The 18,258-nt window shown below is 42.2% G+C and overlaps 1 long non-coding RNA gene and 1 pseudogene across 1 annotated transcript in view; one reads left to right on the top strand and one right to left on the bottom strand.

Annotated features, from left to right (window-relative positions):
* The window catches only part of LOC114224678 (uncharacterized), a 47,652-nt gene extending 30,767 nt beyond the window's left edge, over positions 1–16,885 (top strand). The window contains exons 2-4 of the long non-coding RNA XR_003612433.2: positions 6,567–6,679; positions 10,952–11,005; positions 16,139–16,885. This is a non-coding gene — a long non-coding RNA (uncharacterized LOC114224678). The remainder of the gene's footprint in view (positions 1–6,566; positions 6,680–10,951; positions 11,006–16,138) is intronic.
* An 880-nt stretch (positions 16,886–17,765) lies between these two features.
* LOC148164350 (FUN14 domain-containing protein 1 pseudogene) lies at positions 17,766–18,258 on the bottom strand (annotated as a pseudogene).

Raw genomic sequence — 18,258 nt, 5'->3', positions numbered from 1 at the left:
GGTAAATTAACATCAATGGGTTAGACTGTTCTTTGTTACCAAAGGCCTCTGGGCTGCCTGTTCCCCTGGATGGTCACATGAATTTGCAACCACAGGAGGATGGCTGCTGGGCACATACGCCCAAGTTAAATTTCCTTTTGCAGGTTTTCCCCCTATTTTGGATATTCAGGTAGCCACTGAAGTCTGAGGCAGCTCTCTCTTGTGCATTCATAATTCTGACTACACCCAGGGTTTCCAAAACTAATATCAGGGAGGAAAGATCCAAACCTTAGTGCTTTTGTGGCTTTTTTTTTTTTTTTTCTTTTTCTGGGGCCAGCTTTCAGCCATGTTTCCAATGATCAGTCTGTACACCTAGTTATATACTAAATGCATAAACTGTGTGTGCTACAAATGATGTTTTTCTAGCCTGTCCGTATAGCCTATTAAACCCGAGTTGGCAGTTTTCCATCCCTTAGGAGAAGCATTTGGCATAAATAATATTGTCATTGGGGAAGGCTAGACATGGTTTGAAGAAGTGACCTTGTGTAAATATTGTCTGAGGTATGACTGAGGCTAAATTATATGACAGGGAGCTAGTATAGTCTGGGCTCTGGGCCCTCCTGGTGATGAAGTTGCTTCTTGTAGTAATGGAACTTTTAAATCGAAAATGTAATCAGATAGATCAGATACTGTTAAAAACACAGGAACCAGCCTATTTATGAACCTCGAGAGTCCAGAGGATGGCAAAATGGTCCTAGAATGTCTTTGTCTTTCAAATGGGTTTGTCTTTTTAAGAGAGAAAATGTCCTAGAAAGTGCCTTTTGTCTTCGCCACAGAACTTCCCCCAGTGTTGAGACTGCTGAACATGCCAGGCATTTGTCCATCCTCTGCCCACATCTGGGATGAGCAGTGGGCACAGAGCACAGTGTTGCTGGCTTTTTGTGGGTAAGCTGGTATATTGGTAGCGCCAGTTACTTTCCATTCCCCTCCCACCATCCTTGTTTAGAGTATTATTTCCTCTTTCCTGGCCTATGTTACTTAAACAGCCTACTAATTATACAGAACTCCTGCCCTTCACCTTTCTCTTCCTTTTAATTGATTTGCCAGATCTGTCTTTCAAAAGCATGATTTTATTTTCATCAATTCATTGATTTATTCATTTATTCATTCAACAAATATTTATTGAATGTCAACCGTGTGTCCACCACTTAGCTCTCTATCATAAGATTTACAGTCTAATGGGGCAGACAGGTATTTGACAAATAATCCCAGTCCTGAATAGACAATTGCAAGCTAGTGTGAACATTCTATAGGAACGAAGCAAGATTCTTTGATAGTATGAAACAGAGAAACTCTCTGTGGATGGAGGAGGGGAGGCTCCTCTGAGGAAATGATAATTAAGTTGCAATGTGCCGATGTATAGGTATAGATTTTAGCTAGGCAAAGGAGTGAGCTGGAGAGTGGGGGCAGGATGGGGTGGGTGGAGGATTTCCCAAAAAGAGGAGCTGGACATGGCAGGGGGCAGCATTGTACCATCTGAGGAATGGAAAGAAGGCCGCTGTGGCTGGAGTATGGAGAATGAGGGCCACACCAGCAGGGCTATGTAAGGCATGTTAAGAATTGTGGTCTATGTCTCTCAGCTGTGGGAAGTCATTAAAGAGCATGTAAGCGGGCTGTGATCGGATGAGATTGGCATTTAGAAAAGTCGGCTTGGGCCACAGTGGGGAGAGTTGATTGGCCGTGGCCAAAGAGATCAGGGAAGAGAGATAATAGTGAACCCAGGTATTAGCAGTGAGGATGAGAAATAGGTTTGAACGTTGTTTATGTGGGGAAAAAAAAGACACAGTGTCTGATGGTGAATTGGACCTGAGGGGGAGGAAATCACTGAGGATGGCTGTGAGACTCCAGTTTGTGCGGCGGAATTGGTGGAGTCGCCATTACTGAGTGGGGGATTGCTGAAAAAGGACTGACCTCACAAGCAAAGACCTCAGATTAGGAGCAAACGTGACAGTTTTCAAGGAATAGCAAGGAGGAGAGCAATAGGAGATGAAGACAAAGAGATGTGACCGGGGAAGTTGGCAGACTGGATCACATAGGGCCTGATAGCCCTACTGGAAAAGGATTTTAGCTTTTAACTGAAATTTGAAGCTATCGGAGGGTTTTGATCAGAGGAATTACGTGATCTGACTTAACACTTTGGAGAGATTACTGTGGCTGCCCTATGGAGAAAAGACTGTAGAAAGATAAGGCCAACATCGAGGACATCATTTGGGTAAAAATCACAATAATCCAAGAGGAAGATGGTGGTGGTGGTAGTAACTTATATCAGAGTGGTAGCTGAGAAGGTGGTAAGAAGTGGTAGAACCTGGATAGGTTTTTAATATAGAACCAGCAGCATTTTCTGGTTTGAATGTAGTGAGGAAGAAAGAGAAGAGTGAACGATGACACCAATACTTTTGGCTTGGGCTACTGGAAAGATGAATTGCTATTCACAAAGATGTCAAAGACAGCTGGAAATTCAGGAGTTTGGTTTTGGATATTACATTTGAGATCCTTATTAGATATCCAAGTGGAAAGATTAAGTAGGCTGTTGGACACATAGCCTAAAGGTCAAAGGAGAGCTATAGCATAAAAATATAAATTTGGAAGGCACCTGGGTGGCTCAGTCGGTTGAGCCTCTGCCTTCGGCTCAGGTCGTGATCCCAGGGTCCTGGGATTGAGTCCCGCATCGGGCTCCCTGCTCAGCGGGGAGTCTGCTTCTCCCTCTCCCTGCGGCTCCCCCCACCTTGCTTGTGCTCTCTCTCTCTCTCTCTCTCCCTCTCCTTCAATTAAATAAATAAAATCTTTAAAATATATATATATATATGAATTTGGTTATATTTAAGGTGTAGACAGATGATACTCAAACTCATGAGAAAGGATGAGTTCCCCAGAGGAGAAAGGATAATAAGAGAAGAAATGAAAATGTTAAAAGCTAAGCATAAAGAAGAAAGTCTAGTCAGTGATCAAGGTTGATATCACCCGTAGTAAGGCATACCCACATCATGTACCCCTTGCTATGATGCCCTGAGAACAGTATGACATCATTTCTGTGGTATTTTTGCCAAAAAACACCACGAGAAAACACCACACATCCACACTGAGGGACATTCTACAAAATAATTGACCGGCACTCTTCAAAAGGTCAAGGGCATGAAAGACAATGAATGACTAAGAAACTCACAGATTAAAGAAACTAAAAAGGCATGACAAGTAAATACAATGTGAGATCCCAGATTGGATCCCGGACCAGAGAAAGGATGTTAGTGGGAAAACTGCTGAAATTCAAATAAAGACTGTAGTTCAGTTAATAGTATTGTACCAATGGTATTTTCCTGGTTTGGATCATTGTACTATGGTCACATAAAATGTAAACATTAAGGGAAGCTGGTTTAAAGAAATGGGGGAACTTTCTGTTTTACTTTTTGCAACTTGTCTATGAGTCTAAAATTATTCCAACAGAAAAAAGTTAAAAAAATTAGACTTATGGGTTTTAGGCACGTACCCCCCAAGGATGTGGCTGCCCTCACTTCTAGTCTTTCTAGCTTGGCATAGAAATGCTGGAGACATAGGCAGGACCACCCATTGGGGTCTTTAGAGTGTGTTAAAGACTTTGGACTTTCCTCTAAAAGCCGGTGAAGGATTAAGCAGGGAATGTGGAAGAAGATGGGAAACTAGACATGTTTGTTTTAGGCAAAAAGAGACAAGAAAACAGAATAAATACTGGGTTAGGCCCAGATTCAGGCAAACACCCAGTTACTCTCAATTATTCATCCTGTTCTCCAAACAGAATTGACCATGAGTTAGTTCATGACTCACAAGGGTGTTAGCACATTGTAACGTCTGGCTGGGAAGATTGCTCAGATCCCAAAGGATTATCCTTGTGGAGCCTTGCAAGCGTCCTGTTTTCTCCTGGCACTCCTACAGTTCAGCTGTAACTGTAGAGGGGATTTTAAGCTTGTAAGCCTGAAAGGTAAGTTGTGTGTGCATTATATCTCATCCTCCCTGTCCAGAATGATTCCAGAACAAAGACTGCAGCTGGACTGAGATACCAACCTACAGTGAATGAGGAAGTGATCATTAGGAATGAGGCAAGGAACTCTTCCTGCACTTGCCTTCTGAGCCAGTTCCACTGGAGGAGAGGGTTGCGGTGAGCTGGGGCAGCATGCAAAGTATTAAAGATTCCATCACATCAAAGTTCCCAGGGGTGTTGTGGACCAGTTGGAGATGGTGACTGAGAAGTGCTAATTAGAAAATTATATATTAAATATTAGCCTTGGGGAAATTGTAGAAGTGGTTCATAAAGAAGACGGAAAGGTTCCCTGAAGCTGGGGAGTCTATGTCTCAGCCCAAAGAAACGGTGAACCATGGAGACAGATGTGCCCTTTAATCTGCCCTCTGTCCTATGGGGAATGGGCTAAAATCAGGAGAATCCCTGGAGTCTAGGGTAAGATCACCTCTGCACCTTCCCTACCACCAACCTACCTCATTGCGTGTCCTGGCAGGAAATGGCATGTCAGCACAGATGGCTAGATCTGCTCTCAGAAACAATACCTCAAAATGCTATTATTAATGGTAGCTGTCGATTTCTGAATACCTACTACATGCTAGGTTCTTTATATGGTTGTTTCTAATCCTTCCAGCAACCCTTCCAAGTAGTCATTATCATCGCCGTATTACAGGGGGTCTCACTGGTGAGGAAATAGAGGCTTAGCTTGTCGGAGGTTATACAACTAGTGGAGGACGGAGGCAGGATTTGAACCCAGGACTGGCTTCCCGCAGAACCCCAGAGCTCTGCACTAAAATTAACACCTCCCTGATAATGAACCCATGGGGCCAGACGTAAATAATGCCCTGGGAGAACATTAGCGACCCTGGGAAATGCCATGACTGGCACTGACTCAATTTTATAGACCTATACCGATGTGCAGGATTTCAGGAAGTTTCACCAGTGATGTAGAGTCAGCAGCCCATGACTCATCTGGCCGAATTTGGGGGACGCTGCCCGATGGTGCTGCCGCAGACAGTTTACAGTACGTGAGGTCTGTGAAGAGCGAGGGGGAAAGGGCGGGAAGAATCATGACCAGCACACCTGGGCTCCTGATGTTGGAAAATCATGAGGATGTTCTGTCAGTGTTGGCCTGAAGCTACAGATCTGGCTTAAATTTGGGTGGCTTACCAAGCCTCAAAGGCGGAAAGAACAAATCATGTTGAGAGTTTGACAGTGAGCGAAGTCCAGGGTTCTAGCTGGCTCTGTGCCACAGACTTGACACGTGAAGAGGAGCAGAGAAGCTTCTTCCTTACCATCAAAGTCTGTCATCTGCCCCGGGTGTCCCACAGAGAAAAAGGTAGCCAGGCCTCAACCCCACCTTCTGGAAAGAACCCCTTTGATGCAGAATGACGGAGAAGTCCACGCCCACAAAAGACATTATATACCAAGCTACTACATTGATAAAATAGATACACCATTACCTATTTTCATTAAGCTCAAGCAATAGGGCAAGAGCATTTTGGGTGTTGGGGACATCTTAACAAGTCAGTGTGTTTCAGAAAAGGTAAAGGAGAAAAAAACCCAAAAAGTCACCTTCTCCTTATGGGTATTGAAAAGAGAAAGTAAAGCATGAACTCTGTAGCTCCATTTGTAAGATCAGACCCCCGCCTTTTCCTCATTCTATCTCCGACTGTTGCTTTTCTCAGCCTTTGCTCCAGCTATGTTCTCTTGCTGGCCGGCTTTTACATGTTTTCTCTCCTCCCCGCTTCTCCCCGTCACCTCAGTAGCTCTTACTTGTCCTTCAAGACTCAGCTCAGTGTTTCCCCCCAGGGTTGTCTTCCCTGTCTATGTCAGCCGCTTCCAGCAGGAGACTAGACTTCTCTCCACGGATGTCCCACTGCCTCCTCCTACTGAACTGACCTGCACCTCACCTGGGTTCCTTATCACTTCGCCTCCATCAGTCATCTTTGATTCTTCTCTCCCCACCTCCTTTATTCATTCACCCGGTAAGTCCTGTCTGTCCGTTCAGATAACAGTAAGATTAAACCCTTAGTAGACACTACGTATGTCAAAAGTACTCTATGTGTGTTAGCTCATTTAAGCCTCACAACAACACTATAGGGTGGATCCTATCATACTGTTGCTTTACAGCTGAGGAAGGGGAGGCAAAAGAGGCTAAGTAATTTGCCTAAAATCACGCAGCTATAAAGTGATGGAGCCAGGAGTGGAACTCCAAAGCCCTCATTTCCTAAATATGTCTCAGACCCCACAGGCCACCATAATCTCATTTCCCCATGCAGCCTATCCCCATGATGCAGTCAGAGTGATTTTTCTGAGTGAACTCTCCTTAAAACCCTTTGGCTTCTTATTTCCCTCCAGACAGAGTCCAGACTTCTTAAGGCAACAGAAACGACACTTCCCCCATATGCCTCTCTGCCCACCTTCCAGCCTTGTCTCATGCCACTCCTCACCTCAACCCCTGGGCTCAGGACTTCCTGTGTGTGGAGCACTGCAGCCTCCTCCTCTCTCTGCCTGACCAATTTCTCTTTGCCCCCAGGTCTCAGCTTCGATGTCACTTCTTTCAGCAAGATCTCCGTGGCCCCCTGACTCTGTCGTCCTACCATGGCATCCAGTTCTTCCCCCTTTGTGACACCATCCTACCCTTACAAGGTCTGCTCCATTCCTCTGTTTCCTCGATCAGCTGTAAGCTCTACGAATGCAGATACTGGGTCTTGTTTTCAGGGAATTCCCAGGGAATAGCAAAGTATTCAACAAACATTTGTTAAATGAAGGAATAAAGGACATGCTCTAGGTCAAAGTTCTGACTTGGCCGATTGTACAAAGGTCCCTAGCCCTATATCTTCCCGCTTACATAACACACAAAATTGCCAGATTTGTGACCCAAGATGGTATTAAAGGGCAGATGACATGGAAGAGGGGACCACAAAGGGAAGCAGCCACTCTTCCCTTGACACAATATCAACTTCCACTTTCCAGGGGATACTAAACCTTCCTGGAACTTTTTGCATGAGAGTCTGGCTTTAAATCACTTGGCCTGCATGTGTCCATCAACCAAAAGGCTGTGTGAGAGTTCAGGCTACCTGTGGTTCCTTTTAGGTGTCATCACTACTCACTTACTGGCTAAGTAAGTAAGTAAGTAAGTAAGCTAAGCCTCATTTTAGTCATCTGGAAAAGACCACTGGGTGTCAGTTTTTGGCAGTATAACGAATCAGATGCACTGACTAACCCAACTGAAGCAACTAAAATGAAAGAAGAGAAAAAAAAGTGTTTTTTGTTTTTGTTTTTGTTTTTTAACCACATTGTTAAAGTGTCTTGAAAGTAAAGAATCTGTGAATCCCAAAAGTGAGGTAAGAGCAGGAACCCAGAGGTAATTTAGGAACAAGGTGATTTTCATTCTGAGGTTTTTGCCTAGGCCAGGAAACTTGAACTTCTGTTTTGATGGATGTGCAGGACTTGAGAGGTAGGAGATGAAGCCTTGAGCTTGCCCAAAGTAGAGATTGAATTAGATGCCCTCGCATAAACTGGGATCCCAAAGGCATGAACCAGAAAAAAAATCCCTGCTACACAGAAGGTGAGAGCAAGGAGGGACAGAGCAATATAATATTTCCTTATATTGAACCTAGTCACTGTGTGGAGATATAAAACAACTCCTCCCCCAGGATTAGGTCACCATAACTGAGCCCTTATAAGGATCTGGCAGTCTGAATTCATGCCACCTGTGTGGTCAAAAAACATTGCATGAAGAAGCAACTTAAAGCAGTACAAGAATAGTGCCCCAGGAGACTGGCAGAAGTAATTTGGATCTTCTTGAAAGGAACTCAACTTCAACTCAAACCTTTAGCATTTTCTTCAGACAAAGTTACAAGGAAAATGAACAACTCATGATAAAATAAAACTCAAAAAGCATCCTAGGAAAACAGCACACTGTGAATGGAAACAAGAAGGGGACGTCTGGGTGGCTTGGTTGGTTGGGCGTCTGCCTTCAGCTCCGGTCATGAGCTGGAGGTCCTGAGATCGAGCCCCACGCTGGGCTCCTGCTCTGCCAGGAGTCTGCTTCTCCTTTCCCTCTGCTCCTCCTCCCTGCTCATGTTCGCTTGCTCTCTCTCAAATAAATAAATAATCTTTAAAAAAAAAAAAGCACAAGGCAAAACTGCAATTATGAAAATATTTAATAGGTGAAAAGAAGACATTATGAACAACTTTATACCAATGAATCTGAAAACTTAGATGAAATGGGTTTAATTCTAGGAAAATATAACTCGGAAAAATGGACTCAAAAAGTAGAAAATCTGCAACAAAAACAAAAACAAACAAAAAACCCCAGAAAATCTGAATAGTCCGGCTTGCTCTTTTTCTTTCTTTCTTTCTTTCTTTCTTTCTTTCTTTCTTTCTTTCTTTCTTTCTTTCTTTCTTTCTTTCTTTCTTTCTTTTTCTTTCTTTCTTTCTTTTCTTTCTTTCTTTCTTTCTTTCTTTCTTTCTTTCTTTCTTTCTTTCTCTCTTTCTCTCTTTCTCTCTTTCTCTCTCTCTTTCTTTCTTTCTTTCTTTCTTTCTTTCTTTCTTTCTCTCTCTCTCTCTCTCTCTCTCTCTCCCTCCCTCCCTCCCTTCCTTCCTTCCTTTTTCTTTTCTTTTCTTTCTCTCTTTCTTTCCTTCTTTTTTTTTTTTTGGAATAGTCCTACCTTAGTTTTAAAAAAACATAGTAATTTAAAAGCTTTCCACACACACAAAACAACAAAACAAAGAGCCACCAGACTCAAATGACTCAGAAAAATACTTGATAAAATTTAACATCTATTCATGAATAAAAGAAGAAAAATGAAGGTAAAAAAGAGATGTATCTAACCTGGAAAACAGTATCCACGAAAATATCTACAGAAAACATTTAATTTAAAAGGAAATAGTGAAAAATGTTCTTCTTATTTTTTTAAGTTCAGTCTACTCCTTAATATGGGACTCAGACTCACTACCCCAAGATCAAGAGTCACATGCTCTTCCCACTGATCCAGCCAGGTACCCCAAACTTGCAAGTGTTCTATTTAAGATCTGAAAAAAAAGGAAGTCCATTTGACATCCTATATTTTACTGGAAAATCCTAGTCAATGCAATGACTAGAAAATTAGAAAAGATAAGGAAGAAAAAAATAACATTGTTTGCATAGCTAGAGCTTGAAAATTTAAATGAAAAGAAAGGCTTTGAACACTCAGAAGGATCTACAGATCAAGGATGAATAAGTGAGTTTGAAGAAAGACTGCATGCAAGAGCAACATATATGAACAGTCAATCACATCCATCATCAGTGTTCAGTTAAAAAAAAGTATTTTTAAAGAAAATAATCATTTATGGAAACACCAAAATATAAGTAGGAACAAATTTAAGAAGAAAATGCAAAACTGCTTTGTGAAGAAAATTATAGAACTATATTGAAAGGTTAAAGAAGACCTAATAAATGGGGCCATATAGCCGATTTTTCAACAGGAAGCTTCAATATCTTAAGGACTGTTAAATATAGAGATTCCATAGAGTTCCAGTCAATATTCTCCAGAGATTGTCCTGGACCTTGACAAATTATTACTAGAATGTTTATGAAAGAGCAGAAGTCCTAGAATAGCTGATACTCTTAGGAAGACAAAGAGAAGCTGGGGGATTTGCCCTACCAGATGCCAAGACCTTATTAAGCTATAGGAATTAAGTCAATGTGATATTGGTGCAGGGACAGACAGACCAATGGAAAAGTATAGAGGGCTCCGAAAAGACATGTACATAGGAAACTCGAATTAAGACAAAGTAGCCATTGGGGTGCCTGGGTGGCTCAGTGGGTTAAGACAAAGTAGCCACTGTCGATAGCATGGAAAGAAAGAAATGGTGTGGGGACAATTGGCTATCCATGTGGATAAACCCGAAATTAAATCCCAGTTTACAAATGGCAAGTTCAAGTGGAATAGACTTAAATATTAAAGGCAAAGGTATAAACTTTTAGAAGACAAATTAGAAGAATATCTTTAGGATATTCTAAGAGTAAAGAAGGATTTCTTTAAGCAAAATACAAAAACATAGATCATAAAATAAATATTGAAAAATTCCATTCTGTTAAAGGTCTGTCATCAAAAGACATCATATAGAGAGTAAGAAGAAAAGTCATAAAGATGAAGAAGGTATTTCAACACATAAAATTGATAATCAAAAGGACTAGTCCCCAGAGTATTTTAAAAAATAATACAAATCAATAAGAGAAAGACAACACAATCCAATAGAAAAATGGACAAAAATAGGCCCTTTATGAGAGGGGTTCAACCTCACTAGTGCTTGTCCTTTTTAGTAATCAAGGAAGTACATATTAAAGTTATAATTTCCTACTCACCACATGGGCAAAAATTTTAATTCTGATAAATTTAGATGTTGGCCAGTCTGTAATGAGATTTCTCATCCACTGTTAGCAGGATTGCAACGTGGTATAAGCATCTCAAAAACATTTTGGCGTTACCTAGTAAAGTTAAAATGTGCTTATCCTAAAACCATCCATTATATTTCTGAGAAGGTAACCGAGGGAAATTCTGCCTATGTGCACTGAAAGACGTGTGGAAGAATGTACAGGCAGCGTCGTTCATAATCGCTCCGATTGATAACACCCCGAATATCCGTAGAGTAGAATAGATAGATTGTGTTTCTCTATTCAATGGAAAATTACACAGCAGAGAAAATGAGCTACTTTTACATGTATCAACATGGATGAATCTTTAAAAACATAACGATGATTGAAAGAAATAAGCTACTAAGACTACTACAAGCAGTATGATTGCCTTTATATATAAAGAAAAAAATTGGCACAACTAAGTATTATACTCTAAGAGATACAGACATAGTCAGTAAACTATAAAGAGGAGCAGGGCTATGATTAAAACAATTCAGATGTTGTTTTTCTTGCAGGGAAGAGAAGGTGGTATCATTGGAGAGAGGTCCACAGAAACCTCTAAGATACTGGTAATATTCTGTTTCTTATCCTGTACAGTGGTTACACATTCTATTATTATTTTTAAAAATTTTATAGATAAAATTTATTCATTTTAAAATAGATGTAATCTGCAATTAAATGAAAACTCTGGTTTCTGCTATTATGGTAAAGATCGAATGACACAAGGTGCATAAAGTGCCAGGCACCTAAGAACTGCTCAATATGATATGTGTCTAAATTTTTAAAAATAGGATGAAATAACTTCCCTGAGGCCTGGGGGTGAGACAGGGAGGCACAGAGGAGTGGGCTCTGGATAGCAGGACAGATTCTTATGGGCCCCAAGTAAGGATGCAGAGACTTGGACATTGGCTGGAGCTCATCCAGTCCTTGGAGAATCTGCCAAGTGAAGCAGGCAGACACATTCCAGCAGATGGCATGTTTACAACTTCTTGGCCCACACCACTGCCATAAAAGCAGCCTGCCCAAATCCCTTTCTTCTTATCCACAAAATGAGCCCCAGGATATTATACCTTTCCTAGGAGGAAACCTTGTTTTCTAAGAGAAGATGAGCCTCATTCACTGGCTCCTCTCCACCCACCAGCCATCGAGAGATTTAGCAGGGAATGATGTGGCCTTTAGACAGTGCTTATCCACCTCACCTTTGCCCATGGGTAGAGGGTCTCAAACGTGCTGGCTGGAGGCCAGGTCTCACTGGAGTGCCCTCAAGGTCTTTTAACAAACCTTAACTGAGCATCTGCTAACTGCTAACTGCAAGACCTTTTGCCAGACACATGGTGTTATGGGTTGAATTGTGTGTCCATCCCCCGCCCCGCCCCCCGCAAAATATGTTGAAGTCCTCATTCCCAGTGCCTGTAAATGTGGCCTTATTTGGAGAAAGGGTCTTTGCAGATGATCAAGTTAAGATGAGGTCATTAGGGTGGGCCCTAGTCCAAAGTGACAGTCTCCTGAAAGGGAAATGTGGACACAGGCACATAGGAAAGAGGCCATGTGAACATTCTCCTGCCACAAGCAAAAGAACTACCAGAAGCTGGGATTGAAGCCTGGAGCAGCCCATACCTTGATCTCACACTTCAGCCTCCAGAACTGGGAGCCACCCAATTTGTGATACTTAATTTTGGCAACCCCAGGAAACTAATACAAATGGGTGGATATAGGCATGAGAAAGATATGACTTCCTGCCCTCAAGGAGCTGTCTCAAAGGGCAGTTGTATTTCAAGCAGAATGAAATAAATAAAATAACAAAAAGGCAAGGCAAGTGTTCTGGCCATGGAGTTTAGAGAGGGAGGAATTTTAACTGTAGAGTACAATACACAGTTTCACACTGCTATTTATTTATCCTTTCTTCCACATACTCATTCATTTATTCATAGGGGCTGTAGAATATATTGAATAAGAGTCTAGGCTTTGAAATCAAATGAAAGTTCATATTTCAGATCAGTTGGTTCCTAGTTGTATGATATCAGGAAAGTTTTCCTCATTTATAAAACGAGGATAATCATACCTGCCTGACAGTGCCTGACACATCCTAAGTGTTCCCTAAGTGGAGACAACTCTCAGCAGCAGCAGCAGCATTACTATTCATCCAACTAAAGTTTGCTGTGTCTGCTATGAGCCAGACAACATGTTGGGGATCCAAAAATAAGGCAATAGTTCCTGCCTTCACGGAGATCACAGTCTAGCTCCTTCCTGCCTTGGAGAGAGGCGTAAAGCAAACAGTTAACCACAAAATAGAATAAGTACTGATAGAGGTAGGCATCAAGGGAGAGCCAAGTTGAGAGTGTCTTGTCTTGAATGAGGGGATCAAGGTAGAGGCAGAGAAGAGGTGACGCTTGAGAGGAGGTTTGAAGGATGAGTGAGAATTTGTCGGAGGAGGGCCATTCCAAGGAATAGGAAGAATAGTGTACAGAGCAACAGAAGCAGGAGAAAACAGGCGACACGTGGAGAAGGGCAGTTTGGTGTAGCTGAAACATAGCATCCTGAGTAAGGAGAGAATCTCGGGGAGATGGACTAGGGCCATCTGTGAAAAGTTCTATAGACAAACCAAAGGAGTTTGTACTTCATCAATAGGCAATGAGAGCTTTTCTTTTCTTTTCTTTTTTTTTAAGATTTTATTTATTTATTTAATTGACAGAGAGAGAGACAGCGAGAGAGGGAACACAAGCAGGGGGAGGGTCAGAGGGAGAAGCAGGCTTCCCGCGGAGCAGGGAGCCCAATGCGGGGCTCGATCCCAGGACCCTGAGATCATGACCTGAGCCGAAGGCAGTCGCTTAACCAACTGAGCCACCCAGGCGCCCTGAGAGCTTTTCTTTTTTAAGTAGGCTCCACGCCCAGCATGGAGCCCAGTGCGGGGCTCGAACTCAAGACACTGAGATCAAGACCTGAGCTGAGATAGGGAGTCAGACGCTTGACTGACTGAGCCACACCTGGGCAATGAGAGCTTTTGAGGAACTTTTCGTTTTTTAATAATGGATGGTGAGCAAGGGAGTGACATGGTAAGGCTTGCTTTTAGATGTAGCGCCATAGCGTTAGTGTGGAGGTGAGAAAAGAGGCAGGGATAACCTTAGTTATCATATTAGTCAAGACCACGAGCTCTGAATACTAGAGCTGAGCCCGTGGTGGTGGGGTCGACTGGGGACATAGAAGATCGTGTTAACTGACGTCTGAGATGCCTTGCAGCTGCCCAACATTTCTCAAACACCCTTCCTACGGTTGGGGAATTTCCCAACTTAGTGTCCATTCTCAAAGAAGCCAGAAACTCACTTTCCCAGTGTCTCTGTCCGTTGGGGCACAGGCATATCATCTGGGCTCTGCCCATCAGGACTTTGTTTTGGGAAAGAGGGTTGTGAAGAAGGAGATAGCACTTGGAATCCGTTCTGATGAGGATAGCAGCACGACACTGCAGTGCGCAGTCACTCTTGGCTCTGGGGTTTGTCTGTGGTGCACAGTGTGCCAGCGGTAGCAGCAGCGGGGTTTCTGTGGGCAGCCTGGCTCACAGGCCCTCCTGAAGACTCTCTGTGCTACCTAACAATTTAATAAATTCTTTTTTTTTTTTCTTAAACTAGCTAGAGTGGCGTCTGTTGTTTGTAACTAAGAACACAATCTGATCCAAGTAGAAATGACAGGGCTTGGTGATAGATTGGTAGATCTACAGTGATGTCTCGATTTCTGTCTCAGGTGGAATGATAGTGCTGCTTTTTAAGCTTGGGAATGAGGAGGGAAGGGCAGCTTGGGGAAGAGAACAGGAAGTAATAATGAGCTCAGTTTTCAACATGCTGAGTGTGAGTTTCCTTTGGGACATATGGGTCATAGACAGATACATGAGATATATGGATCTGGATATCAACAAGGAAGTCTAAATATTTTAAAATAAATTTTAGACTTGTTAGAATATATTTATGCATTAAATTAATTGAATACTCAAAACGTTCCGGTCACTGGGGAAACAACTGTAAATAAAATAAGATCCCTGCTCTCATAAAATTTATCATTTAATGGGATAAATCATAAATAAGTAAATATGAAATGTGATTTTGGGGTGATATGTACTACAAAAAGAGTGGAATAAGGAGATAAAGAGTCATGGTTGGAGGTGGGGTTGGGACAGCTACTATTTTAGAAGTGTGTCCAGGGAAGGTGTCTCTGTGGAGGTGACATTTGAACAGAATTGGGAAATGAGCTCTAAAAAGGTTTAGGGACAAGGAAAGGCAATATAGGCAAAGGGAATAGCAAATGCAAGGGGATAATAAGCTTAGACTGTTTAAGGAACAGAGAAAGCCATTGTGGCTAGAATGAAATGAGCAAGAGGAGAGTGGTAGCAGATGACCTTGCAGAGGTAGATAGGGACCACCAGATCATGTAGAGTCTATGCTGTTGACCAGGATGAGCAATTTTTATTTCATTCTAAGTTTGATGAGACGCCATTAGAGGGCTCTGAGCAGGGAGAGAAATGGTGTGACTTATGCTTTTAAGGATCACCGCTTCCATGTGGAGTATCATCTTTGAGAGAGCAAGAATGGAAGAAAATAGACCAGCTGGGAGTAATCCAGGCAGGAGATGATGGTGGCTTAGAAGGTGTGATAGCGATGGCAGGTGGTGAGAAATGGTTAAATGCTGGGTATCTTGAGAAGAGACAACCAATAGGACTTGCCAGTGGGATTGCTGTGGATGTTAGGGAGAGAGAAATGTTGGATGACTGCCATGTTTTTGGCCTATGGAACTGGTAACCAGTAGTATGCTTTAATGAGGTGGGTGAGAGCTAGTTGGGGAGTGGTGGTAGAAATAAAATATTTTGGTTTGGATGTTAAGTTGGAGATGCCTAACAGACATCAAAATACGCTGGGGCAAGATTGATCAATTTGGAAGTCATTGTCTCAGAGACAATATTTAATCATCTCCCTTCCCTCCCCTCCCCCATAAATCCATTCTCAAATCCCCCCTGTAGCCTTGGGGAAGCTTCCTGTCATGGGTGACTTATGGAAGGAATCTTTATCTTTCCTCTCTGGCACAAGTCTTTCCCCAGGAGGTCTGTGTTGAGCCCACCACAAGTAAAATCTAGAAAACAGAAAAAGCAGAAAGCCAAGGCAAGACATTATGAAGAAAAAGTACATTGTACCGCATTGCATTATGACTTTTAAATTTTTAAGTTGAGTGAGTATATAAAATATATGTGCTCCATGTCTTAGGATTTAAACTTCTTTTAGAAAGCAGCAGTTGTTCTGTTTGGTGTTTTCTTGGGAGGCAGTTTAGAGACCTGGTTAAGATCACTGGCCTTGGAATCCTACTTCTTGGGTCCAGGTTAGAGATATGTAAGTTTGGTCTAGTTGTTAAACATCTCAGCACCTCAGTATCCTCATATGTGAAATGGAGGTTGTAACAGAACTACCATTTTAAGACTATTGTAGAGATTAAATGATTGAGTGTGAGTAAAGCCCTTAGGACGGTGCCCGTATTGAATGAACTCAGTAACCGTTGGCTGTTAGTACATGTGATGCATTCTACAGGAACATAGGCCCCCACCTAGGGATTGCTTAAGCAGAGGCTGAAATACTATAAAAATGTTGTAGGAGGAACACCATGTTGGGAGAGAGGTAGATTCTGGATCTAAAACATTCTATTTTTGGATTTTTTTTCATTCTTTGCAGTAACTCCTGCGCTGCCTGGGAGTATGATGTGTTGACTGAGCATATGGCAAAGTGAGAGGCTGGCGTGAGGCTGGTGAACAGGGAACTTCTTGGTTTCCTTTTGATGCCACCTTTTTTCTTGAGATGCTTACTCTTATTCTGGATGCCAAATGATCTGCTGTGCTTTCGGTTTATCTGGGTTCCCTGCCTCTCTTCGTCTCCTATCCAGATTCCTGATTCTTTAGGTGAGAGTCTGCTAGCCAGCTGACCATAAGGATTACCTTCCATCATTCCTTCTAGGCAATATTCACATTTTAGCAGAGGCCACTATGACAAGTTTGCAGAGGTGAGTAGTGATGGGCACACCCAGTGAGGGAGGCAATTGCAGAACCCACACTGGACACTGTAGTGAGATTTGGACAGTTGCAGGTCCCTGTGGCCCATGCTGCTAGAGCCCTTGGGAAACTTATTCTAGAAGGAACTAAACATATTTAAAATCTAAGCTCTCAGAAAGAGGAAATGAAGTTTGTATACCCATTGGTTGTCACCATGCTTGGATATAGCCCTGGAGTCTACTTTCTCTGGAGGGAATAGATAAGATAATGGATAAGTCTGAGAACAAAGACAGTAAAACTCCTGTGCAGTTGTGTTTAAGTGTTGTTCTGCTATTCTGAGGTACGAGCCATATCCCAGCACTTGCTTCAGAAAATCCAGGTCAGGGCGCCCGGGTGGATCAGCCAGTTAAGCGGCTGCCTTCGGCTTAGGTCATGATCCCAGAGTCCTGGGATCGAGCCCCACATTGGGATCCCTGCTCAGTGAAGAGTCTGCTGCTCCCTGTGACCCTCCCCCCTCTTGTGCTCTCTCTCTCTCTCTCTCTCTCTCTCTCTCTCTCTCTCACTTTCTCTCTCTCAAATAAATGAATAAAATCTTAAAAAAAGAAAAAAGAAAATCCAGCTCAGTGTGTATGGTTTGCATTTAAAACACACACACACACACACACACACACACACAACAACAACAACAACAACAACAACAACCACCACCACCTAACCATTACAATACCAACTCCAGGTGGTTCCTTTCTTTTCTTTCTTTCTTTTTTTTCTGGTGTTAAGTCTGTTTAATATCTTTAATAATTCTATCACTTCTAAGTCCTTCCACAAAGGGCATTACAGTTCTTCAGTGTATTGCAAACATATCTTTAAAAAAAGAGCCAACCTTAATGTTGAAGCTCTAATACAAATTTTTAATCACTGGCAGCACTATACTATAAAGCAAAATGAAGAACATCTTATTTAAATAAAACGAAACAAATATAATACTTCACTGGGGAATATATCCAGCACATTTTTTTCTTTATATATCTACATCCAATGGTAGTAGTTTATGGGCTAATTTAAAAACAAATGCAAATTTAAAAAAATAATGAAAGCCACGTTTTTCTCAGGAATAGTATTGTATACATGCCATATAGCTTGTTTTTACAGCAGATACTAGTTTGCCAAACTTCAGTGGCAAAACACTAAGTTGTGAGTTTTGTATTGTCCACCTAGCTGTTTCTCGCTCCCCTGGAGAATCTGGTAGTGAGTAATGTTGAGAAACCAGCTTGTTGACACCATTTCTCTTCTTACAGGCAACTCCACTGTGACACAATATTCATACCCTTAAAATGCAAGGCCTCCCACAAATCCACTGGATATCACAATGTTCTGTTTGATAGATTCTGTTGCTTCTTCACTTGTATTGATTTCAAGTGCTGCCTTATTTGCTCCTTTCCTAATCTCTTCTGCCTTGTTTACATCTTTTTCAACGCTCTTCCAGTCAGTCTGCACATAGCCACTGTGACTGGCAATCTGAAGAAGAAGAAAGCCACCACCTACTGCAGTTTTCAACTTTCTGGAGCAAAACTCCCGCACACCGGCCAGTCACTCCACCCATTGCAATTTGGGTGGCACTGAGTGTTTTTCTACCATAGGTCTGGAACTGTGGCCAAACATTCGATGCCACTAATGGTGTCTCCTTGCATACTCAGTTAAATCCAACACTTTGTAAGACTCGTCATTGCTTTCATACTCTTGGGGAGGGGAGTTCCGGGTTCCCGGTTGCCATGATACCGCTGGCCCAGGTGGTTCCTTTCCCAT

This window comes from Eumetopias jubatus, unplaced genomic scaffold, assembly GCF_037043125.1.
Source record: "Eumetopias jubatus isolate StellerSeaLion01/CBP00866 unplaced genomic scaffold, mEumJub1_p1.0 scaffold_5, whole genome shotgun sequence".
Classification (NCBI taxonomy): Eukaryota; Metazoa; Chordata; class Mammalia; order Carnivora; family Otariidae; genus Eumetopias; species Eumetopias jubatus.
This window is presented reverse-complemented; position numbering and strand designations above follow the sequence as displayed.